Raw genomic sequence first — 25,880 nt, 5'->3', positions numbered from 1 at the left:
ATCTGGAAATGGTTCAAAAGGGAGAAGTTTGTCGAAAAGGAGGCGAAGGCGATTGAATGCGCTAAAAATCGGACAGGCTGTCCGGGGAAAAAAAAAATGGGGAGGGGCGGTGGAAAAGGGGGTGCAACACGAGGACTTCCAAGGGGATCACCCATCCTAGTACGACTCTCGCCCAAGCACGCTTAACTGCGGAGTTCTGATGGGATCCGGTGCATTAGTGCTGGTATGATCGCACCCGAAGATTAACCGCGACTTTATCGTTTCAAGCAGTAGATGGGCGGGAAAAATGAAATGAATGGAACAGGATAATCTGGAAATGGTTTAAAAGGGAGAAGTTTGTCGAAAAGGAGGCGAAGGCGATTGAATGGGCTAAAAATCGGACAGGCTGTCCGGGGAAAAAAAAAATGGGGAGGGGGGTGGAAAAAGTGGTACAACACGAGGACTTCCCAGGGGGTCACCCATCCTAGTACCACTCTCGCCCAAGCACGCTTAACTGCAGAGTTCTGATGTGATCCGGTGCATTAGTGCTGGTATGATCGCACCCGAAGATTAACAGCGACTTTATTGTTTTAAGCAGCAGACGGGGGAAAAAATGAAATTGAATGGAACAGCATAATCTGGAAATGGTTTAAAAGGGAGAAGTTTGTCGAAAAGGAGGCGAAGGCGATTGAATGGGCTAAAAATCGGACAGGCTGTCCGGGGAAAAAAAAATGGGGAGTTGGGGTGGAAAAAGGGTGTAACACGAGGACTTCCCAGGGGGTCACCCATCCTAGTACTACTCTCGCCCAAGCACGCTTAACTGCGGAGTTCTGATGGGATCCGGTGCATTAGTGTTGGTATGATCGCACCCAAAGATTAACCGCGACTTTATTTTTTAAGCAGCAGACGGGGGAAAAAATGAAATTGAATGGAACAGGATAATCTGGAAATGGTTTAAAAGGGAGAAGTTTGTCGAAAAGGAGGCGAAGGCGATTGAATGGGCTAAAAATCGGACAGGCTGTCCAGGGAAAAAAAAAAGGGGGAGGGGGGGTGGGAAAAGGGGTGCAACACGAGGACTTCCTAGGGGGTCACCCATCCTAGTACCACTCTCGCCCAAGCACGCTTAACTGCGGAGTTCTGATGGGATCCGGTGCATTAGTGCTGGTATGATCACACCCGAAGATTAACCGCGACTTTATTGTTTTAAACAGTAGACGGGGGAAAAAATGAAATTGAATTGAACAAGATAATCTGGAAATGGTTTAAAAGGGAGAAGTTTCTCGAAAAGAAGGCGAAGGCGATTGAATGGGCTCAAAATCGGACAGGCTGTCCAGGGAAAAAAAAAAAGGGGAGGGGGGGTGGAAAAAGGGGTGCGACACGAGGACTTCCCAGGGGGACACCCATCCTAGTACTTCTCTCGCCCAAGCACGCTTAACTGCGGAGTTCTGATGGGATCCGGTGCATTAGAGCTGGTATGACCGCACCCGAATATTAACCGCGACTTTATTGTTTTATGCAGCAGACGGGGGGAAATAATGAAATTGAATGGAACCGGATATTCTGGAAATGGTTTAAAACGGAGAAGTTTGTCGAAAAGGAGGCGAAGGCGATTGAATGGGCTAAAAATCGGACGGGCTGTGCGGGGAAAAAACAAAGGGGAGGGGGGTGCAATAAGGTGTGCAACACGAGGACTTCCTAGGGGGTCACCCATCCTAGTGCCACTCTCGCCCAAGCACGCTTAACTGCGTAGTTCTGATGGGATCCGGTGCATTAGTGCTGGTATGATCGCACCCGAAGATTAATCGCGACTTTATTGTTTTAAGCAGTAGACGGGGGAAAAAATGAAATTGAACGGAACAGAATAATCTGGAAATGGTTTAAAAGGGAGAAGTTTGTCGAAAAGAAGGCGAAGGCGATTGAATGGGCTAAAAATCGGACAGGCTGTCCGGGGAAAAAAAAAAGGAGAGGGGGGTGGAAAAAGGGGTGCAACACGAGGACTTCCCAGGGGGTCACCCATCCTAGTACTACTCTCGCCCAAGCACGCTTAACTGCGGAGTTCTGATGGGATCCGGTGCATTAGTGCTGGTATGATCGCACCCGAAGATTAACCGCGACTTTATTGTTTTAAGCAGCAGACGGGGGAAAAAATGAAATTGGATGGAACAGGATAATCTGGAAATGGTTTAAAAGGGAGAAGTTTGTCGAAAAGGAGGCGAAGGCGATTGAATGGGATAAAAATCGGACAAGCTGTCCGGGGAAAAAAAAAAAGGGGACGGGGGGTGGAAAAAGGGGTGCAACACGAGGACTTCCCAGGGGGACACCCATCCTAGTACTACTCTCGCCCATGCACGCTTAACTGCGGAGTTCGGATGGGATCCGGTGCATTAGTGCTGGTATGATCGCACCCGAAGATTAACCGCGACTTTATTGTTTTAAGCAGCAGACAGGGTAAAAAATGAAATTGAATGGAACAGGATAATCTGGAAATGGTTTAAAAGGGAGAAGTTTGTCGAAAAGGAGGCGAAGGCGATTGAATGCGCTAAAAATCGGACAGGCTGTCCGGGGAAAAAAAAAAAGGGGGGAGGGGCGGTTGAAAAAGGGGTGCAACACGAGGACTTCCCAGGGGGTCACCCATCCTAGTACTACTCTCGCCCAAGCACGCTTAACTGCGGAGTTCTGATGGGATCCGGTGCATTAGTGCTGGTATGATCGCACCCGAAGATTAACCGCGACTTTATTGTTTCAAGAAGTAGACGGGGGGAAAAAAATGAAATTGAATGGAACAGGATAATCTGGAAATGGTTTAAAAGGGAGAAGTTTGTCGAAAAGGAGGCGAAGGCGATTGAATGGGCTAAAAATCGGACAGGCAGTCTGGGGAAAAAAAAAAGGGGGAGGGGGGGGTGAAAAAAGGGGTGCAACACGAGGACTTCCCAGGGGGTCACCCATCCTAGTACTACTCCCGCCCAAGCACGCTTAACGGCGGAGTTCTGATGGGATCCGGTGCATTAGTGCTGGTATGATCGCACCCGAAGATTAACCGCGACTTTATTGTTTTAGGCAGTAGACGGGGGAAAAAATGAAATTGAGTGGAACAGGATAATCTGGAAATGTTTTAAAAGGGAGAAGTTTGTCGAAAAGAAGGCGAAGGCGATTGAATGGGCTAAAAATCGGACAGGCTGTCCGGGGAAAAAAAAAAAGGGGAGGGGGGTGAAAAAAGGGGTGCAACACGAGGACTTCCCAGGGGGACACCCATCCTAGTACTACTCTCGCCCAAGCACGCTTAACTGCGGAGTTCTGATGGGATCCGGTGCATTAGAGCTGGTATGACCGCACCCGAAGATTTACCGCGACTTTATTGTTTTAAGCAGTAGACGGGGGAAATAATGAAGTTGAATGGAACAGTATAATCTGGAAATGGTTTAAAACGGAGAAGTTTGTCGAAAAGACGGCGAAGGCGATTGAATGGGCTAAAAATCGGACAGGCTTTCCGGGAAAAAAAAAAAAGGGGACGGGGGGTGGAAAAAGGTGTGCAACACGAGGACTTCCCAGGGGGTCACCCATCCTAGTACTACTCTTGCCCGAGCACGCTTCACTGCGAAGTTCTGATGGGATCCGGTGCATTAGTGCTGGTATGATCGCACCCGAAGATTAACCGCGACTTTATTGTTTTAAGCAGTAGACAGGGGAAAAAATGAAATTAAATGGAACAGGATAATCTGGAAATGGTTTAAAAGGGAGAAGTTTGTCGAAAAGGAGGCCAAGGCGATTGAATCGGCTAAAAATCGGACAGGCTGTCTGGGGAAAAAAAAGGGGAGGGGGGGTGGAAAAAGGGGTGCAACACGAGGACTTCCCAGGGGGTCACCCATCCTAGTACTACTCTCGCCCAAGCACGCTTAACTGCGGAGTTCTGATGGGATCCGGTGCATTAGTGCTGGTATGATCGCACCCAAAGATTAACCGCGACTTTATTTTTTTAAGCAGCAGACGGGGGAAAAAATGAAATTGAATGGAACAGGATAATCTGGAAATGGTTTAAAAAGGATAAGTTTGTCGAAAAGGAGGCGAAGGCGATTGAATGGGCTAAAAATCGGACAGGCTGTCCGGGGAAAAAAAAAAGGGGGAGGGGCTTTGGAAAAAGGGGTGCAACATGAGGACTTCCCAGGGGGTCACCCATCCTACTACTACTCTCGCCCAAGCACGCTTAACTGCGGAGTTCGGATGGGATCCGGTGCATTAGTGCTGGTATGATCGCACCCGAAGATTAACCGCGACTTTATTGTTTTAAGCAGCAGACGGGGGAAAAAATGAAATTGAATGGAACCGGATAATCTGGAAATGGTTTAAAAGGGAGAAGTTTGTCGAAAAGGAGGGGAAGGCGATTGAATGGGCTAAAAATCGGACAGGCTGTCCGGGGAAAAAAAAAAAGGAGAGGGGCGGTGGAAAAAGGGGTGCAACACGAGGACTTCCCAGGGGGTCACCCATCCTAGTACTACTCTAGCCCAAGCACGCTTAACTGCGGAGTTCTGTTGGGATCCGGTGCATTAGTGCTGGTATGATCGCACCCGAAGATTAACCGGGACTTTATTGTTTTAAGCAGTAGACGGGGGAAAAAATGAAATTGAATGGAACAGGATAATCTGGAAATGTTTTAAAAGGGAGAAGTTTGTCGAAAAGGAGGCGAAGGCGATTGAATGGGCTAAAAATCGGACAGGCTGTCCGGGGAAAAACAAAAAGGGGAGGGGGGGTGGAAAAAGGGGTGTAACACGAGGACTTCCCAGGTGGTCACCCATCCTAGTACTACTCTCGCCCATGCACGCTTAACGGCGGAGTTTTGATGGGATCCGGTGCATTAGTGCTGGTATGATCGCACCCGGAGATTAACCGCGACTTTATTGTTTTAAGCCGTAGATGGGGGAAAAAATGAAATTGAATGGAACAGGATATTCTGGAAATGGTTTAAAAGGGAGAAGTTTGTCGAAAAGGAGGCGAAGGCGATTGAATGGGCTAAAAATCGGACAGGCTGTCCAGGGAAAAAAAAAAGGGGAGGGGGGTGGAAAAAGGGGTGCAACACGAGGACTTCCCAGGGGGTCACCCATCGTAGTACTACTCTCGCCCAAGCCCGCTTAACTGCGGAGTTCTGATGGGATCCGGTGCATTACTGCTGGTATGATCGCACCCGAAGATTAACCGTGACTCTATTGTTTTAAGCAGCAGACAGGGGAAAAAATGAAATTGAATGGAATAGGATAATCTGGAAATGGTTTAAAAGGGAGAAGTTTGTCGAAAAGGAGGCAAAGGCAATTGAATGGGCTAAAAATAGGACAGGCCGTCCGGCGAAAAAAAAAATGGGGAGGGGGGTAGAAAAAGGGGTGCAACACGAGGACTTCCCAGGGGGTCACCCATCCTAGTACTACTCTCACCCAAGCACGCTTAACTGCGGAGTTCTGATGGGATCTGGTTGATTACTGCTGGTATGATCGCACCTGAAGATTAACCGCGACTTTATTGTTTGAAGCAGCAGACGGGGGAAAAAATGAAATTGAATGGAACAGGATAATCTGGAAATGGTTTAAAAGGGAGAAGTTTGTTGAAAAGGGGGCGAAGGCGATTGAATGGGCTAAAAATCGGACAGGCTGTCCGGGGAAAAAAAAAAGGGGAGGGGGGGTGGATAAAGGGGTGCAACACGAGGACTTCCCAGGGGGTCACACGTCCTAGTACTACTCTCGCCCAAGCACGCTTAACTGCGGAGTTCTGGTGGGATCCGGTGCATTAGTGCTGGTATGATCGCACCCGAAGATTAACCGCGACTTTATTGTTTTAAGCAGCAGACGGGGGAAAAAATAAAATTGAATGGAACAGGATAATCTGGAAATGGTTTAAAAGGGAGAAGTTTGTCGAAAAGGAGGCGAAGACGATTGAATGGGCTGAAAATCGAACAGGCTGTCCGGGGAAAAAATAAAAGGGGAGGGGTGGTGGAAAAAGGGGTGCAACACGAGGACTTCCCAGGAAGGCACCATCCTAGTACTACTCTCGCCCAAGCACGCTTAACTGCGGAGTTCTGATGGGATCCGGTGCATTAGTGCCGGTATGATCGCACCCGAAGATTAACCGCGACTTCATTGTTTTATGCAGTAGACGAGGGAAAAAATGAAATTGAATGGAACAGGATAATCTGGAAATGGTTTAAAAGGGAGAAGTTTGTCGAAAAGGGGGCGAAGGCGATTGAATGGGCTAAAAATCGGACAGGCTGTCCGGGGAAAAAAAAAAGGGGAGGGGGGTGGAAAAAGGGGTGCAACACGAGGACTTCCTAGGGGGTCACCCATCCTAGTACTACTCTCGCCCAAGCGCGCTTAACTGCGGAGTTCTGATGGGATCCGGTGCATTAGAGCTGGTATGACCGCACCCGAAGATTAACCGCGACTTTATTGTTTTAAGCAGTAGACGGGGGAAATAATGAAGTTGAATGGAACAGTATAATCTGGAAATGGTTTAAAACGGAGAAGTTTGTCGAAAAGGAGGCGAAGGCGATTGAATGGGCTAAAATTCGGACAGGCTATCCGGGAAAAAAAAAAAAGGGGAGGGGGTGTGGAAAAAGGTGTGCAACACGAGGACTTCCCAGGGGGTCACCCATCCTAGTACTACTCTCGCCCAAGCACGCTTAACTGCGAAGTTCTGATGGGATCCGGTGCATTGGTGCTGGTATGATCGCACCCGAAGATTAACCGCGACTTTATTGTTTTAAGCAGTAGACGGGGGAAAAAATGAAATTAAATGGAACAGGATAATCTTTAAATGGTTTAAAAGGGAGAAGTTTATCGAAAAGGAGGCGAAGGCGATTGAATCGGATAAAAATCGGACAGGCTGTCTGGGGAAAAAAAAAAGGGGAAGGGGGGTGGAAAAAGGGGTGCAACACGAGGACTTCCCAGGGGGTCACCCATCCTAGTACTACTCTCGCCCAAGCACGCTTAACTGCGGAGTTCTGATGGGATCCGGTGCATTAGTGCTGGTATGATCGCACCCAAAGATTAACCGCGACTTTATTTTTTTATGCAGCAGACGGGGGAAAAAATGAAATTGAATGGAACAGGATAATCTGGAAATGGTTTAAAAGGGATAAGTTGGTTGAAAAGGAGGCGATGGCGATTGAATGGCCAAAAAATCGGACAGGCTGTCTGGGAAAAAAAAAATGGGGAGGGGGGGTGGAAAAAGGGGTGCAACACGAGGACTTCCCAGGGGGTCACCCATCCTAGTACTACTCTCGCCCAAGCACGCTTCACCGCGGAGTTCGGATGGGATCCGGTGCATTAGTGCTGGTATGATCGCACCCGAAGATTAACCGCGACTTTATTGTTTTAAGCAGCAGACGGGGGAAAAAATGAAATTGAATGGAACAGGATAATCTGGAAATGGTTTAAAAGGGAGAAGTTTGTCGAAAAGGAGGGGAAGGCGATTGAATGGGCTAAAAATCGGACAGGCTGTCCGGGGAAAAAAAAAAAAGGGAGGGGCGGTGGAAAAAGGGGTGCAACACGAGGACTTCCCAGGGGGTCACCCATCCTAGTACTACTCTCGCCCAAGCACGCTTAACTGCGGAGTTCTGTTGGGATCCGGTACATTAGTGCTGGTATGATCGCACCCGAAGATTAAACGCGATTTTATTGTTTTAAGCAGTAGACGGGGGAAAAAATGAAATTGAATGGAGCAGAATAATCTGGAAATGTTTTAAAAGGGAGAAGTTTGTCGAAAAGGAGGCGAAGGCGATTGAATGGGCTAAAAATCGGACTGGCTGTCTGGGGAAAAACAAAAAGGGGAGTGGGGTGGAAAAAGGGGTGTAACATGAGGACTTCCCAGGGGGTCACCCATCCTAGTACTACTCTCGCCCATGCACGGTTAACGGCGGAGTTCTGATGGGATCCGTTGCATTAGTGCTGGTATGATCGCACCCGAAGATTAACCGCGACTTTATTGTTTTAAGCAGCAGACGGGGGAAAAAATTAAATTGAATGGAACAGGATAATCTGGAAATGGTTTAAAAGGGAGAAGTTTGTCGAAAAGGAGGCGAAGACGATTGAATGGGCTGAAAATCGAACAGGCTGTCCGGGGAAAAAATAAAAGGGGAGGGGTGGTGGAAAAAGGGGTGCAACACGAGGACTTCCCAGGAAGGCACCCATCCTAGTACTACTCTCGCCCAAGCACGCTTAACTGCGGAGTTCTGATGGGATCCGGTGCATTAGTGTCGGTATGATCGCACCCGAAGATTAACCGCGACTTTATTGTTTTATGCAGTAGACGGGGGAAAAAATGAAATTGAATGGAACAGGATAATCTGGAAATGGTTTAAAAGGGAGAAGTTTGTCGAAAAGGGGGCGAAGGCGATTGAATGGGCTAAAAATCGGACAGGCTGTCCGGGGAAAAAAAAATGGGGAGGGGGTGGAAAAAGGGGTGCAACACGAGGATTTCCCAGGGGGTCACCCATCGTAGTACTACTCTCGCCCAAGCACGCTTAACTGCGGAGTTCTGATGGGATCCGGTGCATTAGTGCCGGTATGATCGCACCCGAAGATTAACCGCGACTTTATTGTTTTAAGCAGTAGACGGGGGAAAAAATGAAATTGAATGGAACAGGATAATCTGGAAATGGTTTAAATGGGAGAAGTTTGTCGAAAAGGAGGCGATGGCGATTGAATGGGCTAAAAATCGGACAGGCTGTACGGGGAAAAAAAAAAGGGGAGGGGGGGTGGAAAAAGGGGTGCAACACGAAGACTTCCCCGGGGGTCACCCATCCTAGTAGTACTCTCGCCCAAGCATGCTTAACTGCGGAGTTCTGATAGGATCCGGTGCATTAGTGCTGGTATGATCGCACCCGAAGATTAACCGCGACTTTATTGTTTTAAGCAGTAGACGGGGGAAAAAATGAAATTGAATGGAACAGGATAATCTGGAAATGGTTTAAAAGGTAGAAGTTTGTTGAAAAGGAGGCGAAGGCGATTGAACGGGCCAAAAATCGGACATGCTGTCCGGGGAAAAAAAAAAAGGGGAGGGGGGGTGGAAAAAGTGGTGCAACACGAGGACTTCCGAGGGGGTCACCCATCGTAGTACTACTCTCGCCCAAGCACGCTTAACTGCGGAGTTCTGATGGGATCCGGTGCATTAGTGCCAGTATGATCGCACCCGAAGATTAACCGCGACTTTATTGTTTTAAGCCGTAGACGGGGGAAAAAATGAAATTGAATGGAACAGGATAATCTTGAAATAGTTTAAAAGGGAGAAGTTTGTCGAAAAGGTGGCGAAGGCGATTGAATGGGCTAAAAATCGGACAGGCTGTACGGGGAAAAAAAAAAAGGGAGGGGGGGTGGAAAAAGGGGTGCAACACGAGGACTTCCCCGGGGGTCACCCATCCTAGTACTACTCTCGCCCAAGCACGCTTAACTGCGGAGTTCTGATGGGATCCGGTGCATTAGTGCTGGTATGATCGCACCCGAAGATTAACCGCTACTTTATTGTTTTATGCAGTAGACGGGGGAAAAAATGAAAATGAATGGAACAGCATAATCTGGAAATGGTTTAAAAGGGAGAAGTTTGTTGAAAAGGAGGCGAAGGCGATTGAATGGGCTAAAAATCGGATAGGCTGTCCGGGGAAAAAAAAAAGGGGAGGGGGGTGGAAAATGGGGTGCAACACGAGGACTTCCCAGGGGGTCACCCATCCTAGTACTACTCTCGCCCAAGCACGCTTAGATGCGGAGTTCTGATGGGATCCGGTGCATTAGTGCTGGTATGATCGCACCCGAAGATTAACCGCGACTTTATTGTTTTAAGCAGTAGACGGGGAAAAAAATGAAATTGAATGGAACAGGATAATCTGGAAATGGTTTAAAAGGGAGAAGTTTGTCGAAAAGGAGGCGAAGGCGATTAAATGGGCTAAAATTCGGACAGGCTGTCCGGGGAAAAAAAAAAAGGGGAGGGGGTGGAAAAAGGGGTACAACACGAGGACTTCCCAGGGGGTCACCCATCCTAGTACTACTCTCACCCAAGCACGCTTAACTGCGAAGTTCTGATGGCATCCGGTGCATTAGTGCTGGTATGATCGCACCCGAAGATTAACCGCGACTCTATTGTTTTAAGCCGTAGACGGGGAAAAAAATGAAATTTAATGGAACAGGATAATCTGGAAACTGTTTAAAAGGGAGAAATTTGTCGAAAAGGAGGCGAAGGCGATTGAATGGGCTAAAAATAAGACAGGTTGTCCGGGGAAAAAAAAAAGGGGGGTGGAAAAAGGGACAAAAGGGGTGCAACACGAGGACTTCCAAGGGGGTCACCCATCCTAGTACTACTCTCGCCCAAGCCCGCATAACTGCGGAGTTCTGATGGGATCCGGTGCATTGGTGCTGGTATGATCGCACCCGAAGATTAACCGCGACTTTATTGTTTTAAGCAGTAGACGGGGAAAAAAATGAAATTGAATGGAACAGGATAATCTGGAAATGGTTTTAAAGGGAGAAATTTGTCGAAAACGAGGCGAAGGAGATTGAATGAGCTAAAAATCAGACAGGCTGTCCGGGGGAAAAAAAAATGGGGGGGTGGAGAAATGGACAAAAGGGGTGCAACACGAGGACTTCCCAGGGTGTCACCCATCCTAGTACTACTCTCGCCCAAGCATGCTTAACAGCGGAGTTCTGATGGGATCCGGTGCATTAGTGCTAGTATGATCGTACCCGAAGATTAACCGCGACTTTATTGATTTAAACAGTAGACGGGGAAAAAAATGAAATTGAATGAAACAGGATAATCTGGAAATGGTTTAAAAGGGAGAAATTTGTCGAAAAGGAGGCGAAGGCGATTGAATGGGCTAAAAATCAGACAGGCTGTCCGGGGAAAAAAAAAAAAGGGAGTGGGGTGGAAAAAGGGGTGCAACACGAGGACTTCCCAGGGGGTCACCCATCCTAGTACTACTCTCGCCCAAGCACGCTTAGCTGCGGAGTTCTGATGGGATCCGGTGCATTAGTGCTGGTATGATCGCACCCGAAGATTAACCGCGACTTTATTGTTTTAAGCAGTAGACGGGGAAAAAAATGAAATTGAATGGAACAGGATAATCTGGAAATGGTTTAAAAGGGAGAAATTTGTCGAAAAGGAGGCGAAGGTGATTGAATGGGCTAAAAATCGGACAGGCTGTCCGGGGTATTAAAAAAAAAGGAGGGTGGAAAAAGGGACAAAAGGGGTGCAACACGAGGGCTTCCCAGGGGGTCACCCATCCTAGTATTACTCTCGCCCAAGCACGCTTAAATGCGGAGTTCTGATGGGATCCGGTGCATTAGTGCTGGTATGATCGCACCGGAAGATTAACCGCGACTTTATTGTTTTAAGCAGTAGACGGGGGAAAAAATGAAATTGAATGGAACAGGATAATCTGGAAATGGTTTAACAGGGAGAAATTTGTCGGAAAGGAGGCGAAGGCGATTGAATGGGCTAAAAATCGAAAAGCCTGTCCGGGGGGAAAAAAAAAAACAAAGGGGGGTGGAGTAAGGGACAAAAAGGGAGGAAGACGAGGACTTCCCAGGGAGTCACCCATCCTAGTAGTACTCTCGCCCAAGCACGCTTAACTGCGGAGTTCTGATGGGATCCGGTGCATTAGTGCTTGTATGATCGCACCCGAAGATTAACCGCGACTTTATTGTTTTAAGCAGTAGACGGGGAAAAAATGAAATTGAATGGTACAGGATAATCTTGAAATGGTTTAAAAGGTAGAAATTTGTCGAAAAGGAGGCGAAGGCGATTGAATGGGCTAAAAATCGGACAGGCTGTCCGGGGAAAAAAAAAACAAAGGGGGGTGGAAAAAGGCACAAAAGGGGTGCGACACGAGCACTTCCTAGGGGGTCACCCATCCCTGTACTACTCTCGCCCAAGCACGCTTAACTGCGGAGTTCTGATAGGATCCGGTGCATTAGTGCTGGTAATAGCGCACCCGAAGATTAACCGCGACTTTACAGTTTTAAGCAGTAGACGGGGAAAAAAATGAAATTGAATGGAGCAGGATAATCTGGAAATGGTTTCAAAGGGAGAAATTTGTCGAAAAGGAGGCGAATGCGATTTAATGGTCTAAAAATCGGAAAGGCTGTCCGGGGGAAAAAAAAAAAGGGGAGGTGAAAAATGGGAGAAAAGGGATGCAACACGAGGACTTCCAAGGGGGTCACCCATCCTAGTACTACTCTCGCCCAAACACGCTTAACTGCGGAGTTCTGATGGGATCCGGTGCATTAGTGCTCTTATGATCGCACCCGAAGATTAACCGCGACTTTATTGTTTTAAGCAGTAGACGGGGAAAAAAATGAAATTGAATGGAACAGGATAATCTGGAAATGGTTTAAAAGGGAGAAATTTGTCGAAAAGGAGGCGAAGGCGATTGAATGGGCTAAAAATCGGACAGGTTGTCCGGGGAATAAAAAAAAGGGGGGTTGAAAACGGGACAAAAGGGGTGCAACACGAGGACTTCCCTGGGGGTCACCCATCCTAGTACTACTCTCGCCCAAGCACGCTTAACTGCGGAGTTCTGATGGGATCCGGTGCATTAGTGCTGGTATGATCTTACCCGAAGATTAACCGCGACTTTATTGTTTTAAGCAGTAGACGGGGAAAAAAATGAAATTGAATGGAACAGGATAATCTGGAAATGGTTTAAAGGGGAGAAATTTGTCGAAAAGGAGGCGAAGGCGATAGAATGGGCTTAAAATCGGACAAGCTGTCCGGGGAAAAAAAAAAACGGGGGGGGGTAGAAAAAGGGACAAAAGGGGTGCAACACGAGGACTTCCCAGGGGGTCACCCATCCTACTACTACTCTCGCCCAAGCCCGCTTAACAGCGGAGTTCTGATGGGATCCGGTGCATTAGTGGTGGTATGATCGCACCCGAAGATTAACCACGACTTTATTGTTTTAAGTAGTAGACGGGGAAAAAAATGAAATTGAATGGAACAGGATAATCTGGAAATGGTTTAAAAGGGAGAAATTTGTCGAAATGGAGGCGAAGGCGATTGAATGGCATAAAAATCGGACAGACTGTCCGGGGGAAAAAAAAAAAGGGGGGGTGGAAAAAGGGACGAAAGGGGTGCAACACGAGGACTTCCCAGGGGGTCACCCATCCTAGTACTACTCTCGCCCAAGCACGCTTAATTGCGGAGTTCTGATGGGATCCGGGGCATTAGTGTTGGTATGATCGCACCCGAAGATTAACCGCGACTTTATTGTTTTAAGCAGTAGACGGGGAAACAAATGAAATTGAATGGAACAGGATAATCTGGAAATGGTTTAAAAGGGAGAAATTTGTCGAAAAGGAGGCGAAGGCGATTGAATGGGCTAAAAATCGGACAGGCGGTCCGGAGGAAAAAAAAATGGGAGGGGGTGTGGAAAAAGGGGTGCGACACGAGGACTTCCCAGGGGGTCACCCATCCTAGTACTACTCTCGCCCAAGCACGCTTAATTGCAGAGTTTTGATGGGATCCGGTGCATTAGTGCTGGTATTATCGCACCGAAAGAATAACCGCGACTTTGTTGTTTTAAGCAGTAGACGGGGAAAAAAATGAAATTGAATGGAACAGGATAATCTGGAAATGGTTTAAAAGGGAGAAATTTGTCGAAAAGGAGGCGAAGGTGATTGAATGGGCTAAAAATCGGACAGGCTGTCCGGGGAAAAGAAAAAAGGGAGGGGGTCGAAAAAGGGACAAATGGGGTGCAACACGAGTACTTCCCAGGGGGTCACCCATCCTAGTACTACTCTCGTCGAAGCACGCTTAACTGCGGAGTTCTGATAGGATCCGGTGCATTAGTGCTGGTATGATCGCACCTGAAGATTAACCGCGACTTTATGGTTTTAAGTAGTAGACGGGAAAAAAATTGAAATTTAATGGAACAGGATAGTCTAGAAATTGTTTAAAAGGGAGAAATTTGTCGAAAAGGACGCGAAGGCGATTAAATGGGCTAAAAATCGGACAGGTTGTCCAGGGAAAAAAAAAGGGGGGGTGTAAAAAGGGACAAAAGGGGTGCAACACGAGGACTTCCCAGGGGGTCACCCATCCTGGTACTACTTTCGTCCAAGCACGCTTAAATGCGTAGTTCTGATGGGATTCGGTGCATTAGTGCTGGTATGATCGCACCCGAAGATTAACAGCGGCTTTATTATTTAGTAGACGGGGAAAAAAACGAAATTGAATGGAACCGGATAATCTGGAAATGGTTTAAAAGGGAGAAATTTGTCGAAAAGGAGGCGAAGGCGATTGAATGGCCTAAAAAACGGACAGGCTGTCCAGGGAAAAAAAAAAAAGGGGGGGGGGGGCGGTGGAAAAAGGGGCAAAAGTGGTGCAACACGAGGACTTCTCAGGGGGTCACCCATCCTAGTACTACTCTCGCCCAAGCACGCTTAACTGCGGAGTTCTGATGGGATCCGGTGCATTAGTGCTGGTATGATCGCACCCGAAGATTAACCGCGACTTTATTGTTTTAAGCAGTAGACGGGGAAAAAAATGAAATTGAATGGAACAGGATAATCTGGAAATGGTTTAAAAAGGAGAAATTTGTCGAAAAGGAGGCGACGGCGATTGAATGGGCTAAAAATCGGACAGGCTGTCAGGGGAAAAAAAAAGGGGGGGGTGGAAAAAGGGACAAAAAGGGTGCAACACGAGGACTTCCCAGGGGGTCACCCATCCTAGTACTACTCTCGCCCATGCACGCTTAATTGCGGAGTTCTGATGGGATCCGGTGCATTAGTGCTGGTATGATCGCACCCGAAGATTAACCGCGACTTTATTGTTTTAAGCAGTAGACGCGGAAAAAAATTAAATTGAATGGAATAGGATAATCTGGAAATGGTTTGAAAGGGAGAAATTTGTCGAAAAGGAGGCGAAGGCGATTGAATGGTCTAAAAATCGGACAGGCTGTCCGGGGGAAAAAAAAAAAGGGGGCGGTGCAAAAAGGGACAAAAGGGGTGCAACACGAGGACTTCCCAGGGGGTCACCCATCCTAGTACTACTCTCGCCCAAGCACGCTTAACTGCGGATTTCCGATGGGATCCGGTGCATTAGTGCTGGTATAATCGCAACCGAAGATTAACCGCGACTTTATTGTTTTAAGCAGTAGACGGGGGAAAATATGAAAATGAATGGAACAGGATAATCTGGAAATGGTTTAAAAGGGAGAAGTTTGTTGAAAAGGAGGCGAAGGCGATTGAATGGTCTAAAAATCGGACAGGCTGTCCGGGGGAAAAACAAAAGGGGCGGGGGAAAAAGGGACAAAAGGGGTGCAACACGAGGACTTCCCAGGGGGTCACCCATCCTAGTACTACTCTCGCCCAAGCAAGCTTAACTGCGGATTTCTGATGGGATCCGGTGCATTAGTGCTGGTATGATCGCACCCGAAGATTAACCGCGACTTTATTGTTTTAAGCAGTAGACAGGGGAAAAAATTAAAATGAATGGAACAGGATAATCTGGAAATGGTTTAAAAGGGAGAAGTTTGTTGAAAAGGAGGCGAATGCGATTGAATGGGCTAAAAATCGGACAGGTTGTCCGGGAAAAAAAAAAAGGGGAGGGGGTGGAAAAAGGGGTGCAACACGAGGACTTCCCAGGGGGTCACCCATCCTAGTACTACTCTCGCCCAAGCACCCTTAGATGCGGAGTTCTGATGGGATCCGGTGCATTAGTACTGGTATGATCGCCCCTGAAGATTAACCGCGACTTTATTGTTTTAAGCAGTACACGGGGAAAAAATGAAATTGAATGGGGCAGGATAATCTGGAAATGGTTTAAAAGGGAGAAGTTTGTCGAAAAGGAGGCGAAAGCGATTGAATCGGCTAAAAATCGGACAGGCTGTCCGGGGAAAAAAAAAAGGGGAGGGGGGGTGGAAAAAGGGGTGCAACACGAGGACTTCCCAGGGGGTCACCCATCCTAGTACTACTCTCGCCCAAGCACGCTTAACTGCGGATTTCTGATGGGATCCGGTGCATTAGTGCTGGTATGATCGCACCGAAGATTAACCGCGACTCTATTGTTTTAAGCCGTAGACGGGGAAAAAAATGAAATTGAATGGAACAGGATAATCTGGAAACTGTTTAAAAGGGAGAAATTTGTCGAAAAGGAGGCGAAGGCGATTGAATGGGCTAAAAATAAGACAGGCTATCCGGGGGAAAAAAAAAACGGGGGGTGGAAAAAGGGACAAAAGGGGTGCAACACGAGGACTTCCCAGGGGGTCACCCATCCAAGTACTACTCTCGCCCAAGCCCGCATAACTGCGGAGTTCTGATGGGATCCGGTGCATTGGTGCTGGTATGATCGCACCCGAAGATTAACCGCGACTTTATTGTTTTAAGCAGTAGACGGGGAAAAAAATGAAATTGAATGGAACCGGATAATCTGGAAATGGTTTAAAAGGCAGAAATTTTTCGAAAAGAAGGCGAAGGCGATTGAAAGGGCTAAAAATCGGACAGGCTGTTTGGGGAAAAAAAAAATTGGGGGGGGGGGGCTGCAAAAAAGGTCCAAGGGGGTGCAACACGAGGACTTCCCTGGGGGTCACCCTTCCTAGTACTACCCTCGCCCAAGCACGCTTAACTGCGGAGTTCTGATGGGATCCGGTGCATTTGTACTGGTATGATCACACCCAAAGATTAACCCCGACTTTATTGTTTTCAGCAGTAGACGGGGAAAAAAATGAAATTGAATGGAACAAGATAATCTGGAAATGGTTTAAAAGGGAGAAATTTGTCGAAAAGGTGGCGAAGGCGATTGAATGGACGAAAAATCGGACAGGCTGTCCGGGGGAAAAAAAAAAGGGGTGTGGAAAAAGGGACAAAAGGGGTGCAACACGAGGACTTCCCAGGGGTTCACCCATCCTAGTACTACTCTCGCCCAAGCACGCTTAACTGCAGAGTTCTGATTGGATCCGGTGCATTAGTGCCGGTATGATCGCATCCGAAGATTAACCGCGACTTTATTGTCTTAAGCAGTAGATGGGGAAAAAAATGAAATTGAATTTAACATGATAATCTGGAAATGGTTTAAAAGGGAGAAATTTGTCGAAAAGGAGGCGAAGGCGATTGAATGGGCTAAAAATCGGACAGGCTGTCCAGGGAAAAAAAAAAGGGGCGGTCGAAAAAGGGACAAGAGGGGTGCAACATGAGGACTTCCCAGGGGGTCACCCATTCTAGTACTACTCTCGCCCAAGCACGCTTAACTGCAGAGTTCTGATGGGATCCGGTGCATTAGTGCTGGTATGATCGCACCTGAAGATTAACCGCGACTTTATTGTTTTAAGCAGTAGACGGTGAACAAAATGAAATTGAATGGAACAGGATAGTCTGAAAATAGTTTAAAAGGGAGAAATTCGTTGAAAGGGAGGCGAAGGCGATTGAATGGGCTAAAAATCGGACAGGCTGTCCGGGGAAAAAAAAAAAGGGGGGATGGAAAAAAGGACAAAATGGGTGCAACACGAGGACTTCCCAGTGGGTCACCCATCCTAGTACTGCTCTCGCCCAGGCACGCTTAACTGCGGAGTTCTGATGGGATCCGGTGCAATAGTGCTGGTATGATCGCACCCGAAGATTAACCGCGACTTTATTGTTTTAAGCCGTAGACGGGGAAAAAAATGAAATTGAATGGAACAGGATAATCTGGAAATGGTTTAAACGGGAGAAATTTGTCGAAAAGGAGGCGAAGGCGATTGAATGGTCTAAAAATCGGACAGGCTGTCCGGGGGGAAAAAAAAAAGGGGGGGTGGAAAAAGGGACAAAAGGGGTGCAACACGAGGACTTCCCAGGGGTCACCCATCCTAGTACTTCGCTCGCCCAAGCACGCTTAACTGCGGAGTTCTGATGGGATCCGGTGTATAAGTGCTGGTATGATCGCACCCGAAGATTAACCGCGCCTTTATTGTTTTAAGCAGTAGACGGGGAAAAAAATGAAATAGAATGGTATAGGATAATCTGGAAATGGTTTAAAAGGGAGAAATTTGTCGAAAAGGAGGCGAAGGCGATTGAATGGCCTAAAAATCGGACAGGCTGTCCGGGGTAAAAAAAAAAAAGTGGGGGGGCGGTGGAAAAAGGGACAAAAGGGGTGCAACACGAGGACTTCCCAGGGGGTCACCCATCCTAGTACTACTCTCGCCCAAGCACTGTAGATGTCCCCGAGCGCCCCGGGAGGAACGAGCTCCCGTTCTGTTCATTTTGGGGTCACTACAGCTCAGGACTCTCAAATTTGTCACGGTTCTAAGTCTGAACCAAAGAGTCCAAATCCGGCGAATCGTTTTGAGAAAAAACAGATTTTTTTAAAGAAGTGCCAAACATGGACTACTTTGCCAGATACAGAGTCGCCACCTAAATGTTTTTTAATGGGAAATTTAGGAAACCCTGACTCGGTGCCAAAGGCCACGTGTCCGTCATCACCAAAGTTGCCTCGGCTCGGGAACTTGGGTTCGATTGGGGAAGGTCACTTCGTGAGCACCCCCGCTCGCCCGATCAAAGATTGGCCTCTACTAACCATGATATCTATTTTTTGAAAACTTTGTGTGTCCTTATTCCGGTTATTAGCCTAGGTTACTATGTGATGCACACAGCATATAAGTATAGACTGGGTCGCCCGAATTGAAACAAAACATTTCATGTTTGTTTTTGAAAGATGGCTTGCTACTCGCAAGTAGGCTTAAAATACAGATTTTGCCACCCTCGGGTGGGCTTAGAAAAGATGGTTTTGCCACTATCTAGTGGGCTTAAAACTCACAGTCAATGATTTGTTCCAATTTAAACAACCCAACCTTCACCCACAAGCATTCAGGCAGTTATATCACACAAGCAAATAGCCTCATGGTAAGCATGCTATCATGGCATTCACTCACACGCATGCAAGGATGCTAAAGCATAAAGCTCACCGGGTACTCCAAGCCAAAAAAGAGACTACATTAGAAATCATGCATGACCCTAAGTATACAGAAATGCCTAATGCAACACATGCAAAAATGCAAACTATAGCAGGCTCGGCTATTCTAAGATGGCATATGAAATGCTACAACTATCATGTATTCAATTTGGAATTGAAAGTACAATGCAGTTAGTATGATGCGCCGAGCCCGGTGCATGCAATACAGATGAATGAATGCAAACATGCTATCATACTGTATGTTAATTGAAATATGCCCTAATCTAACCATCATAAGCGGATAAATAAAAGGGAGAAAGACGTGGGATTGGAAGACATACAACACACACACGCACACTTATTACAGTTATGCCCTCGCACAGAGGGTCCGAATAAATAATACAGTCCCAAATGAAAGAATAGTACAGTCCAAATATTACAGTCCGAAAAATATACAAATTCCTACTTAATTAGCAAATTAACTAAGAAAGCTGTAAAACTGGCGTGCAAGCCAGGGACTGCCTCGCTTCTGATGAATGATGTATGTTAGGCTGCTTTGCGCGGAAATCCACCGGGATGCCCCAATTAGCCTCTGTTTAGCAGTTATTCTTAGAAAGCGTGCCAGACTCCGAAAAGTTGCTGATTCTTTGTTTTGCTGCAACAGAGAGCAGGAAAGGGGCATGGCAATGTATTTTCACAGATATATGCATGCCTCGATCCTCGTGCCACCAATCACGCATATCGAGGCATGATGGCCGAGGAGTCGAAATGTGCAACTCAATATAGAATGAATGCACGTATAAACACAACAAGAACCTAACTCCATCATGGGTAATCCGGAGTGTCGGTGACTGGGAATTGAGACACGTTCCGTCACTCGGAGTACAAAACGCATCTCGTTTCCCGTGCCCGGGCTAACTCCTGTCCCGAACACGATGCAATATGCATGATATGCATGAATGCAACTAAGATACAGCCTAGCATTCACAATGCTATGAAAATGAGATGTCTCGAAATGCGTGCACACGGGCACGCAAACCGAGGAAATACATAAATGTGATCTAAGATACAACCTAGTATGCACAATGCTATGAAAATGAGATGCCTCGAAATGCGTGCACACGGGCACGCAAACCGAGAAAATGACATACGCAATGCAAATGACATGGAAATATGATATGGGCTTACACTAACATGAGAGAGCCTCAGCCACACTCACATAAGAGGCCGATAGATGAAAATGATGTGCCTCAAAATGCGTGCACACGGGCACGCAAACCGAGGCAATGGCATACGCAATGCAATGGCATGGAAATGACATATAGAATGCAACATGGACTTATACTAACATGAGAGAGCCTCAGCCACACTCACATAAGAGGCCGATGGATGAAAATGAAGTGCCTCGAAATGCGTGCACGCAGGCACGCAAACCGAGGCAATGGCACACGCAATGCAATGGCATACATACAGAATGCAACATGGACTTATACTAACATGAGAGAGCCTCAGCCACACTCACATAAGAGGCCGATGGATGAAAATAAAGTGCCTCGAAATGCGTGCACGCGGGCACGCAAACTGAGGCAATGGCATACGCAATGCAATGGCATGGAAATGACATATAGAATGCAACATGGACTTATACTAACATGAGAGAGCCTCAGCCACACTCACATAAGAGGCTGATGGATGAAAATGAAGTGCCTCGAAATGCGTGCACGCGAGCACGCAAACCGAGGCAGTGGCATACGCAATGCAATGGCATGAAAAATGATATGCAAGCATGCTAATGGATTTTCAGCAATGAAATGTGGAGGAAAACAGTCCCGAAATGAGGCGAAAACACGCCCGATGCATGGAATCTCTCCCGAAATGCAAATTAGGCGCATAGAATGAACTACAGCTATACAAAGCATGCATAATTGGTACACGAGATGAAAAGACAGAAGCAAGGCAGCCTCAAAATAAGCATTTTTACAGTACAAATCATGGCCAAACAGCAAGCAAAGATAGGGCAACAATGGCATGCAAAAATGGCCCTAAACATGAGATTATGAAGCAACTCACAGCTGCTAACTCCAAATAGGTTAGGGCCCTTCAACAACATTGAAGAGGGGCCAAAAATAAGCCACTTTACAGAACTGTAAAAACCTAAAAAACAAACATAGATATGGCTAAGCTCTTATGCAAGAAAATGGGCCAAAAGGTGGCCAAAGAAGCAAGTGGTATATGCAAAGCCCAAACTGAAAAATTCCCTTCTACAACATTGAAGAGGGACCAAAAATATGCATATTTACAGAACTGTAAAAACCCCAAAAACAAATATAGATATGGCTAAGCTCTTATGCAAGAAATGGGCCAAAAGATGGCCAAAGCACAAAGTATACTAAATATCCATCAAACAGCCAAAGGCCCTTGATGAAACATGAATAATGGGCCAAAATAAGACTATTTCTAGCTCTGTAAAATGACCAAAAATGGAAGCATAATGGGCTGCCAAAGCATGCAAGAAAACAGCATTCAAGGAAGATATTGAAGCAAGTGCAAGATAGGGGGCTCAAACAGGGTTGAGCCCTTAATGAAACATGGAATATAGCTCAAAAATATGGCATTTTATGTTTTGGTCGGAGCTCAAAACAGCAAGCAAAGAGGCTAAAAAAATGAGGCAAAAATGAGCTAGAAAGAGGGAGAAGAGTGCTCACCCTTGAAGACCCAACCTTTGCTGCCTCTAGGACTGAAAAATGTTGCCTCTTAGCTGCTGGAAAGCCACTCCTATCTTCTGGAATGGAGTAGTGGTGGTGGTGCTTGGTGGTGGTGAAGAAATGGGTGTAGGAACTTAAGGATTTTGAAGCTTAGAATTATAGAGAGATAGAGATACAATATAGGAGCTCCAAATAGTTTTTTTTCCAACCCTTAATATAGACCTGGGGTGCTGTATATATAGGCAAAAGGGGTGGAAAAATGGGGGGAAAAAATGGAGGGAAAACAATCCAAGTTTCCCTCCAAAAAAGCCAAAAAGTGGGATATAAAGGAAAGTGGTAGCTGCTGGACCCAAATGACCGAGAGCCCTTCAACAAAGTTGAAGAGGGGCTCAAAAAAAGACACTTTGTAGTTTACGACTAAGTCCAAAACAGCTCACAAGTAAGCCTAAAATACCGCGCAAAAATAGGCCTAAAAGAGCGTTAAAGAAGCAAGTGATAGAAAGAGATCTCAAACAACAAAAGGTCCTTAATCAAACATGAAAAGGATCTCAAAATATGACTATCTCAAGTTTGGGTCGGAGCCCAAAAATGCAAAATGAAGGTTCGGGAGCCAAAACACGCAGTTCGGGGCCCCGAAAGTGGGCTGTTAGGCACCGGAAGTGGTGTCCGACCACGAAGTTGGTCTCTCGGACCATAGTGTCCCTCAAAAGGGAGCAAATAATACGCATGCCAAAAACCGGAGCAAATGGAAGTGGTTAGGCGGTCCCGAACCGAGGCACACGGCCTGACGGCTCCGAAAACCGGGAACCGGGCTCCGAAACGGGCAAAATGGCCTACGACCACGAAATGTAGCCCACGACCACTGAGAGATGGTCTACGGGACCTCTCCCTCCCCTCAGGAAAGGAAACAGAGAAAATCGAGTCTGGTTCGCGAACCGAGGCAAGGTACAAAAGAATCCGGAAGTCCGGAGGCAAGGCTCGCAGTCGAGACTCTGAAACTTCTGAACGAGCACAATATGCAACATCACCGAGCACTTAATCGGTGACGTCTGAGTCTTAAGGCCGGTCAAAATGGGGTGTCTACAGTTGCCCCTCTTCAACAGAACTCGAAAGTCACACATGACGGGAGTGAATGTCAAAGCCCAGAGACGACCCATTTTTGACAAGGCCGAAGACTTAGACAAACAGGTAAGATAAACAGAGATGCGCCTGCAGGCATGCCCGCAGGCAGGGGGGGCAAAATGCAACTGGTAATGCAAGACGCCGAAGGTGACTCAATGATCATGCAAATGCAGCAAGCTGTAATGAAGCACATATTCACAATAGATGCAACAGTTTTAAGCAAAAATGCAAAGCAACAACTACATTTCATGCAGTTAAGAATGTGAGAAAATTATGCAATTTTCACTGCGTCCCACGCGGAGAAGGCTAAAAGCGACTACTGAGAATACCCGGAGTCTTACACACAACATCTCTCTGCGTATCGCACATAGGAGAGGAAGAAGGTAAACCTCTCAGCGTATCACACGCAAGAGAGGAAAGGTAAACTTCTCAGCGTATCACACGCAAGAGAAGAAAGGCAAATTCCTCAGCGTATCACACGCAAGAGAAAACCTCTCAGCATATCACACGCAAGAGAGGAAAGGCAAATTTCTCAACGTATCAGCATATCACATGCAAGAGAGGAAAGGCAAATTTCTCAGCGTATCACACACAAGAGAAAACCTCTCAGCATATCACATGCAAGAGAGGAAAGATAAATTCCTCAACGTATAACACGCAAGAGAAAACCTCTCAGCATATCACATGCAAGAGAGAAAAGGGAAATTTCTCAGCGTATCACACGCAAGAGAAAACCTCTCAGCATATCACATGCAAGAGAGAAAAGATAAATTTCTCAGCGTATCACACGCAAGAGAAAACCTCTCAGCATATCACAGGCAAGAGAGGAAGGGTAAATTTCTCAGCGTATCACATGCAAGAGAAAACCTCTCAGCATATCACACGCAAGAGAGGAAAGGTAAATTTCTCAGCGTATCACACGCAAGAGAAAACCTCTCAGCATATCAAATGCAAGAGAGGAAAGGTAAATTTCTTAGCGTATCACACGCAAGAGAAAACCTCTCAGCATATCACACGCAAGAGAGGAAAGGTAAATTTCTCAGCGTATCACATGCAAGAGAAAACCTCTCAGCATATCACACGCAAGAGAGGAAAGGTAAATTTCTCAGCGTATCACACGCAAGAGAAAACCTCTCAGCATATCACATGCAAGGGAGGAAAGGGAAATTTCTCAACGTATCACACGCAAGAGAAAACCTCTCAGCATATCACATGCAAGAGAGAAAAGGAAAATTTCTCAACGTATCACACGCAAGAGAAAACCTCTCAGCATATCACATGCAAGAGAGAAAAGGAAAATTTCTCAGCGTATCACACGCAAGAGAAAACCTCTCAGCATATCACATGCAAGAGAGAAAAGGAATGAATGAACACCGGAACTCATCCGAATGTTCGAAACCAAAGATGCCCTAACGCATCGCATGCGAGAGGAGAAAAGACGACAATTGCAAGTGAAAAGGTGCATAACGATGTAGGTGAAGTGTACGTAACAATGCAAATAATGAGCATAACAATGCTAGATAGATGTGCACAACAATGCAAGGAATGAGCATAACAATGCTAGATAGATATGCACAACAATGCAACGAATGAGCATAACAATGCTAGATAGATGTGCATGACAATGCAACAAATGAGCATAACAATGCCAGATAGATGTGCATAACAATGCTAGATAGATGTGCATAACAATGCAACGAATGAGCATAACAATACCAGTGGAACGCGCGTGACAACACCCGTTTGAAACAAAAAAATACTGAATAAGGGAATACAAGCCTTAAGTAGACCAAGTTCCAAACGCAACCTCCGATTTACCTCTCGGAGGGGTCACGATACATTCCAAAAAGGATACACCTCGTGCATGCCGACTGACGATGAGCTACACATCGAAGACATGAGTTGAAAATTCCACAGAAACATTTTGAGCTGAAAAGAGTGGGTTCTCCTTGCACTTTCTTGATTGGTACTTCCAAACCGCAGTTACTACCTTTCCTTCCTGGCTATGTTCACAACTTTCCCTATTCTCCAACGGGGTGACAGACTAGGTTGATTCAGTATCCAGAATCGAGGCGCATTCACATGCTATCTCAATCTATGGGGCTGCCATACAGATTTCAAGCCGAGGATAGACCCCTGGGTATTTAAACCAGACTTTAGTCTCGGAAATTCCGAACCTTTGCGTTCTAGGCAATAGCCGTCCGAACTCTAGTTTCCACCGTCGCAGTTGGTCTCCTAGGAACTCATTGCAAACACAGCCAAGATGCATTTGGCAGGGGCTGGTTTTCTGAGGGAGCACTTCGATTGCCATTTTGGCTTGAAGCAAACTTGATCTTGAGCTTGAGGTAGAGGCACACTCATACTTCGGAGCTTTGGCAAGACTTGAAGAGGTACACACAGAATGTAGTCTCGGAACTTACTGAAGTTGAAACAAACTCAGATACCCGACATTTTCCTCTTTTGCTTTTGCTTTGTAGTCTTGAACCCATATAGCTTCAAATAGGTCCTAGTTCTATTGTTCTGACGTGACCTGGGTTAAATCCTGAGATTTTATGAAAGAACGAATCTTGTTTTGCACAGATGTGGAGAACAACACGACACTCGGAGCGCAAAACGATTTTATTTTGAAATTGATAAATGAGTTCTCGACCAAGTATTGAGCCTACGACTGAACACAGCAAGACAACTCAACAAGGAAATAAAAGGCACGCAACCTAGACACATCGAGTAACACTCGAAACGACTCAAAACAAGAATCGAGATAAAACAAAAAGACACGACACTCAGACGTGCACAGGGAGCCTGTTTCACCGGGTAGTGTTTCCCACCCTTTCTCATTTGTGATTCTCACATCACTCTGGCACTCAATCTCTTTTTTTCTGAAAAAGCCCTTTTCTCACTTTTTCTCTCATCGTACATCTCTCTATTCTTCAATCTCTCGTTTTTCATCCCTCCCCTGGGTGGTTGATGGACGAACAGTAAATTGTGGGCTCGCGCCCCTAGCGTTCTGCTAGATTCTCTTTCTTCTGCTCATAGCAGTGAGTTCCTCTCTCAGAGGGGTTGCGCTGCAATAGGATGTGTAGCAAATCGGCAGCTAACATCGGTTGATGATGCTCTGTTGGGGAGTTCGGACGTGATCAGATCTGTCCAGATAAGGGAGTGGAATATTTTGTCCCATTCCGGTTCGTG

The 25,880-nt window shown here is 46.5% G+C and overlaps 58 non-coding genes across 58 annotated transcripts; all 58 read right to left on the bottom strand.

The window, feature by feature from the left end:
• Positions 1-118: 118 nt before the first annotated feature.
• On the bottom strand, positions 119-237 carry LOC145810867 (5S ribosomal RNA). The gene has a single exon (XR_014354421.1). It is a non-coding gene; the product is annotated as a 5S ribosomal RNA (ribosomal RNA).
• A 188-nt stretch (positions 238-425) lies between these two features.
• LOC145811698 (5S ribosomal RNA) lies at positions 426-544 on the bottom strand. The gene has a single exon (XR_014355233.1). It is a non-coding gene; the product is annotated as a 5S ribosomal RNA (ribosomal RNA).
• Positions 545-731: 187 nt separating this feature from the next.
• Positions 732-850, bottom strand: LOC145810866 (5S ribosomal RNA). The gene has a single exon (XR_014354420.1). It is a non-coding gene; the product is annotated as a 5S ribosomal RNA (ribosomal RNA).
• A 188-nt stretch (positions 851-1,038) lies between these two features.
• Positions 1,039-1,157, bottom strand: LOC145810461 (5S ribosomal RNA). The gene has a single exon (XR_014354028.1). It is a non-coding gene; the product is annotated as a 5S ribosomal RNA (ribosomal RNA).
• A 189-nt stretch (positions 1,158-1,346) lies between these two features.
• On the bottom strand, positions 1,347-1,465 carry LOC145810627 (5S ribosomal RNA). The gene has a single exon (XR_014354188.1). It is a non-coding gene; the product is annotated as a 5S ribosomal RNA (ribosomal RNA).
• A 188-nt stretch (positions 1,466-1,653) lies between these two features.
• LOC145812080 (5S ribosomal RNA) lies at positions 1,654-1,772 on the bottom strand. Its single transcript, XR_014355605.1, has one exon. It is a non-coding gene; the product is annotated as a 5S ribosomal RNA (ribosomal RNA).
• A 187-nt stretch (positions 1,773-1,959) lies between these two features.
• LOC145810492 (5S ribosomal RNA) lies at positions 1,960-2,078 on the bottom strand. Its single transcript, XR_014354058.1, has one exon. It is a non-coding gene; the product is annotated as a 5S ribosomal RNA (ribosomal RNA).
• A 189-nt stretch (positions 2,079-2,267) lies between these two features.
• LOC145809683 (5S ribosomal RNA) lies at positions 2,268-2,386 on the bottom strand. The gene has a single exon (XR_014353245.1). It is a non-coding gene; the product is annotated as a 5S ribosomal RNA (ribosomal RNA).
• A 191-nt stretch (positions 2,387-2,577) lies between these two features.
• On the bottom strand, positions 2,578-2,696 carry LOC145810381 (5S ribosomal RNA). Its single transcript, XR_014353951.1, has one exon. It is a non-coding gene; the product is annotated as a 5S ribosomal RNA (ribosomal RNA).
• A 192-nt stretch (positions 2,697-2,888) lies between these two features.
• Positions 2,889-3,007, bottom strand: LOC145809580 (5S ribosomal RNA). Its single transcript, XR_014353141.1, has one exon. It is a non-coding gene; the product is annotated as a 5S ribosomal RNA (ribosomal RNA).
• Positions 3,008-3,195: 188 nt separating this feature from the next.
• On the bottom strand, positions 3,196-3,314 carry LOC145810534 (5S ribosomal RNA). The gene has a single exon (XR_014354098.1). It is a non-coding gene; the product is annotated as a 5S ribosomal RNA (ribosomal RNA).
• Positions 3,315-3,503: 189 nt separating this feature from the next.
• LOC145811429 (5S ribosomal RNA) lies at positions 3,504-3,622 on the bottom strand. The gene has a single exon (XR_014354971.1). It is a non-coding gene; the product is annotated as a 5S ribosomal RNA (ribosomal RNA).
• A 186-nt stretch (positions 3,623-3,808) lies between these two features.
• Positions 3,809-3,927, bottom strand: LOC145810269 (5S ribosomal RNA). The gene has a single exon (XR_014353845.1). It is a non-coding gene; the product is annotated as a 5S ribosomal RNA (ribosomal RNA).
• A 189-nt stretch (positions 3,928-4,116) lies between these two features.
• Positions 4,117-4,235, bottom strand: LOC145810633 (5S ribosomal RNA). Its single transcript, XR_014354194.1, has one exon. It is a non-coding gene; the product is annotated as a 5S ribosomal RNA (ribosomal RNA).
• A 189-nt stretch (positions 4,236-4,424) lies between these two features.
• Positions 4,425-4,543, bottom strand: LOC145810681 (5S ribosomal RNA). Its single transcript, XR_014354240.1, has one exon. It is a non-coding gene; the product is annotated as a 5S ribosomal RNA (ribosomal RNA).
• Positions 4,544-4,732: 189 nt separating this feature from the next.
• On the bottom strand, positions 4,733-4,851 carry LOC145811462 (5S ribosomal RNA). Its single transcript, XR_014355003.1, has one exon. It is a non-coding gene; the product is annotated as a 5S ribosomal RNA (ribosomal RNA).
• A 187-nt stretch (positions 4,852-5,038) lies between these two features.
• On the bottom strand, positions 5,039-5,157 carry LOC145810947 (5S ribosomal RNA). The gene has a single exon (XR_014354498.1). It is a non-coding gene; the product is annotated as a 5S ribosomal RNA (ribosomal RNA).
• Positions 5,158-5,345: 188 nt separating this feature from the next.
• On the bottom strand, positions 5,346-5,464 carry LOC145812047 (5S ribosomal RNA). The gene has a single exon (XR_014355573.1). It is a non-coding gene; the product is annotated as a 5S ribosomal RNA (ribosomal RNA).
• A 188-nt stretch (positions 5,465-5,652) lies between these two features.
• LOC145811435 (5S ribosomal RNA) lies at positions 5,653-5,771 on the bottom strand. Its single transcript, XR_014354976.1, has one exon. It is a non-coding gene; the product is annotated as a 5S ribosomal RNA (ribosomal RNA).
• Positions 5,772-5,960: 189 nt separating this feature from the next.
• Positions 5,961-6,078, bottom strand: LOC145811182 (5S ribosomal RNA). Its single transcript, XR_014354731.1, has one exon. It is a non-coding gene; the product is annotated as a 5S ribosomal RNA (ribosomal RNA).
• Positions 6,079-6,265: 187 nt separating this feature from the next.
• Positions 6,266-6,384, bottom strand: LOC145810725 (5S ribosomal RNA). Its single transcript, XR_014354282.1, has one exon. It is a non-coding gene; the product is annotated as a 5S ribosomal RNA (ribosomal RNA).
• A 189-nt stretch (positions 6,385-6,573) lies between these two features.
• Positions 6,574-6,692, bottom strand: LOC145810682 (5S ribosomal RNA). Its single transcript, XR_014354241.1, has one exon. It is a non-coding gene; the product is annotated as a 5S ribosomal RNA (ribosomal RNA).
• Positions 6,693-6,880: 188 nt separating this feature from the next.
• Positions 6,881-6,999, bottom strand: LOC145810158 (5S ribosomal RNA). Its single transcript, XR_014353725.1, has one exon. It is a non-coding gene; the product is annotated as a 5S ribosomal RNA (ribosomal RNA).
• Positions 7,000-7,187: 188 nt separating this feature from the next.
• LOC145810070 (5S ribosomal RNA) lies at positions 7,188-7,306 on the bottom strand. The gene has a single exon (XR_014353636.1). It is a non-coding gene; the product is annotated as a 5S ribosomal RNA (ribosomal RNA).
• A 189-nt stretch (positions 7,307-7,495) lies between these two features.
• On the bottom strand, positions 7,496-7,614 carry LOC145810206 (5S ribosomal RNA). The gene has a single exon (XR_014353778.1). It is a non-coding gene; the product is annotated as a 5S ribosomal RNA (ribosomal RNA).
• A 188-nt stretch (positions 7,615-7,802) lies between these two features.
• On the bottom strand, positions 7,803-7,921 carry LOC145812117 (5S ribosomal RNA). Its single transcript, XR_014355641.1, has one exon. It is a non-coding gene; the product is annotated as a 5S ribosomal RNA (ribosomal RNA).
• A 189-nt stretch (positions 7,922-8,110) lies between these two features.
• LOC145811048 (5S ribosomal RNA) lies at positions 8,111-8,229 on the bottom strand. Its single transcript, XR_014354598.1, has one exon. It is a non-coding gene; the product is annotated as a 5S ribosomal RNA (ribosomal RNA).
• Positions 8,230-8,415: 186 nt separating this feature from the next.
• LOC145809244 (5S ribosomal RNA) lies at positions 8,416-8,534 on the bottom strand. Its single transcript, XR_014352753.1, has one exon. It is a non-coding gene; the product is annotated as a 5S ribosomal RNA (ribosomal RNA).
• Positions 8,535-8,722: 188 nt separating this feature from the next.
• Positions 8,723-8,841, bottom strand: LOC145811918 (5S ribosomal RNA). The gene has a single exon (XR_014355449.1). It is a non-coding gene; the product is annotated as a 5S ribosomal RNA (ribosomal RNA).
• A 189-nt stretch (positions 8,842-9,030) lies between these two features.
• LOC145811091 (5S ribosomal RNA) lies at positions 9,031-9,149 on the bottom strand. The gene has a single exon (XR_014354643.1). It is a non-coding gene; the product is annotated as a 5S ribosomal RNA (ribosomal RNA).
• Positions 9,150-9,337: 188 nt separating this feature from the next.
• LOC145809455 (5S ribosomal RNA) lies at positions 9,338-9,456 on the bottom strand. The gene has a single exon (XR_014353007.1). It is a non-coding gene; the product is annotated as a 5S ribosomal RNA (ribosomal RNA).
• Positions 9,457-9,643: 187 nt separating this feature from the next.
• LOC145810255 (5S ribosomal RNA) lies at positions 9,644-9,762 on the bottom strand. The gene has a single exon (XR_014353831.1). It is a non-coding gene; the product is annotated as a 5S ribosomal RNA (ribosomal RNA).
• Positions 9,763-9,949: 187 nt separating this feature from the next.
• LOC145811870 (5S ribosomal RNA) lies at positions 9,950-10,068 on the bottom strand. Its single transcript, XR_014355403.1, has one exon. It is a non-coding gene; the product is annotated as a 5S ribosomal RNA (ribosomal RNA).
• A 191-nt stretch (positions 10,069-10,259) lies between these two features.
• On the bottom strand, positions 10,260-10,378 carry LOC145811538 (5S ribosomal RNA). The gene has a single exon (XR_014355078.1). It is a non-coding gene; the product is annotated as a 5S ribosomal RNA (ribosomal RNA).
• Positions 10,379-10,571: 193 nt separating this feature from the next.
• LOC145812151 (5S ribosomal RNA) lies at positions 10,572-10,690 on the bottom strand. The gene has a single exon (XR_014355675.1). It is a non-coding gene; the product is annotated as a 5S ribosomal RNA (ribosomal RNA).
• A 188-nt stretch (positions 10,691-10,878) lies between these two features.
• LOC145809064 (5S ribosomal RNA) lies at positions 10,879-10,997 on the bottom strand. Its single transcript, XR_014352558.1, has one exon. It is a non-coding gene; the product is annotated as a 5S ribosomal RNA (ribosomal RNA).
• Positions 10,998-11,191: 194 nt separating this feature from the next.
• Positions 11,192-11,310, bottom strand: LOC145811492 (5S ribosomal RNA). Its single transcript, XR_014355032.1, has one exon. It is a non-coding gene; the product is annotated as a 5S ribosomal RNA (ribosomal RNA).
• A 198-nt stretch (positions 11,311-11,508) lies between these two features.
• LOC145812287 (5S ribosomal RNA) lies at positions 11,509-11,627 on the bottom strand. The gene has a single exon (XR_014355824.1). It is a non-coding gene; the product is annotated as a 5S ribosomal RNA (ribosomal RNA).
• A 194-nt stretch (positions 11,628-11,821) lies between these two features.
• Positions 11,822-11,940, bottom strand: LOC145812033 (5S ribosomal RNA). The gene has a single exon (XR_014355560.1). It is a non-coding gene; the product is annotated as a 5S ribosomal RNA (ribosomal RNA).
• A 194-nt stretch (positions 11,941-12,134) lies between these two features.
• Positions 12,135-12,253, bottom strand: LOC145811921 (5S ribosomal RNA). The gene has a single exon (XR_014355452.1). It is a non-coding gene; the product is annotated as a 5S ribosomal RNA (ribosomal RNA).
• Positions 12,254-12,445: 192 nt separating this feature from the next.
• Positions 12,446-12,564, bottom strand: LOC145811444 (5S ribosomal RNA). Its single transcript, XR_014354985.1, has one exon. It is a non-coding gene; the product is annotated as a 5S ribosomal RNA (ribosomal RNA).
• A 196-nt stretch (positions 12,565-12,760) lies between these two features.
• Positions 12,761-12,879, bottom strand: LOC145811817 (5S ribosomal RNA). The gene has a single exon (XR_014355348.1). It is a non-coding gene; the product is annotated as a 5S ribosomal RNA (ribosomal RNA).
• A 194-nt stretch (positions 12,880-13,073) lies between these two features.
• On the bottom strand, positions 13,074-13,192 carry LOC145811335 (5S ribosomal RNA). The gene has a single exon (XR_014354879.1). It is a non-coding gene; the product is annotated as a 5S ribosomal RNA (ribosomal RNA).
• Positions 13,193-13,380: 188 nt separating this feature from the next.
• LOC145811915 (5S ribosomal RNA) lies at positions 13,381-13,499 on the bottom strand. Its single transcript, XR_014355446.1, has one exon. It is a non-coding gene; the product is annotated as a 5S ribosomal RNA (ribosomal RNA).
• Positions 13,500-13,694: 195 nt separating this feature from the next.
• LOC145811859 (5S ribosomal RNA) lies at positions 13,695-13,813 on the bottom strand. The gene has a single exon (XR_014355391.1). It is a non-coding gene; the product is annotated as a 5S ribosomal RNA (ribosomal RNA).
• Positions 13,814-14,004: 191 nt separating this feature from the next.
• On the bottom strand, positions 14,005-14,123 carry LOC145811999 (5S ribosomal RNA). Its single transcript, XR_014355525.1, has one exon. It is a non-coding gene; the product is annotated as a 5S ribosomal RNA (ribosomal RNA).
• Positions 14,124-14,320: 197 nt separating this feature from the next.
• On the bottom strand, positions 14,321-14,439 carry LOC145809882 (5S ribosomal RNA). The gene has a single exon (XR_014353450.1). It is a non-coding gene; the product is annotated as a 5S ribosomal RNA (ribosomal RNA).
• A 192-nt stretch (positions 14,440-14,631) lies between these two features.
• Positions 14,632-14,750, bottom strand: LOC145810425 (5S ribosomal RNA). The gene has a single exon (XR_014353993.1). It is a non-coding gene; the product is annotated as a 5S ribosomal RNA (ribosomal RNA).
• Positions 14,751-14,945: 195 nt separating this feature from the next.
• On the bottom strand, positions 14,946-15,064 carry LOC145811094 (5S ribosomal RNA). Its single transcript, XR_014354646.1, has one exon. It is a non-coding gene; the product is annotated as a 5S ribosomal RNA (ribosomal RNA).
• A 193-nt stretch (positions 15,065-15,257) lies between these two features.
• LOC145810811 (5S ribosomal RNA) lies at positions 15,258-15,376 on the bottom strand. Its single transcript, XR_014354366.1, has one exon. It is a non-coding gene; the product is annotated as a 5S ribosomal RNA (ribosomal RNA).
• A 186-nt stretch (positions 15,377-15,562) lies between these two features.
• On the bottom strand, positions 15,563-15,681 carry LOC145811612 (5S ribosomal RNA). The gene has a single exon (XR_014355150.1). It is a non-coding gene; the product is annotated as a 5S ribosomal RNA (ribosomal RNA).
• Positions 15,682-15,868: 187 nt separating this feature from the next.
• LOC145810707 (5S ribosomal RNA) lies at positions 15,869-15,987 on the bottom strand. The gene has a single exon (XR_014354265.1). It is a non-coding gene; the product is annotated as a 5S ribosomal RNA (ribosomal RNA).
• Positions 15,988-16,179: 192 nt separating this feature from the next.
• Positions 16,180-16,298, bottom strand: LOC145811256 (5S ribosomal RNA). The gene has a single exon (XR_014354800.1). It is a non-coding gene; the product is annotated as a 5S ribosomal RNA (ribosomal RNA).
• A 200-nt stretch (positions 16,299-16,498) lies between these two features.
• Positions 16,499-16,617, bottom strand: LOC145810924 (5S ribosomal RNA). The gene has a single exon (XR_014354475.1). It is a non-coding gene; the product is annotated as a 5S ribosomal RNA (ribosomal RNA).
• Positions 16,618-16,809: 192 nt separating this feature from the next.
• On the bottom strand, positions 16,810-16,928 carry LOC145811828 (5S ribosomal RNA). Its single transcript, XR_014355359.1, has one exon. It is a non-coding gene; the product is annotated as a 5S ribosomal RNA (ribosomal RNA).
• Positions 16,929-17,120: 192 nt separating this feature from the next.
• On the bottom strand, positions 17,121-17,239 carry LOC145811351 (5S ribosomal RNA). The gene has a single exon (XR_014354894.1). It is a non-coding gene; the product is annotated as a 5S ribosomal RNA (ribosomal RNA).
• A 193-nt stretch (positions 17,240-17,432) lies between these two features.
• LOC145810651 (5S ribosomal RNA) lies at positions 17,433-17,551 on the bottom strand. Its single transcript, XR_014354211.1, has one exon. It is a non-coding gene; the product is annotated as a 5S ribosomal RNA (ribosomal RNA).
• Positions 17,552-17,745: 194 nt separating this feature from the next.
• LOC145811068 (5S ribosomal RNA) lies at positions 17,746-17,863 on the bottom strand. Its single transcript, XR_014354620.1, has one exon. It is a non-coding gene; the product is annotated as a 5S ribosomal RNA (ribosomal RNA).
• Positions 17,864-25,880: the final 8,017 nt, after the last annotated feature.

The sequence above is a fragment of the Camellia sinensis genome, chromosome 14, assembly GCF_055761805.1.
Source record: "Camellia sinensis isolate YWXY chromosome 14, ASM5576180v1, whole genome shotgun sequence".
Taxonomy (NCBI): domain Eukaryota; kingdom Viridiplantae; phylum Streptophyta; class Magnoliopsida; order Ericales; family Theaceae; genus Camellia; species Camellia sinensis.
This window is presented reverse-complemented; position numbering and strand designations above follow the sequence as displayed.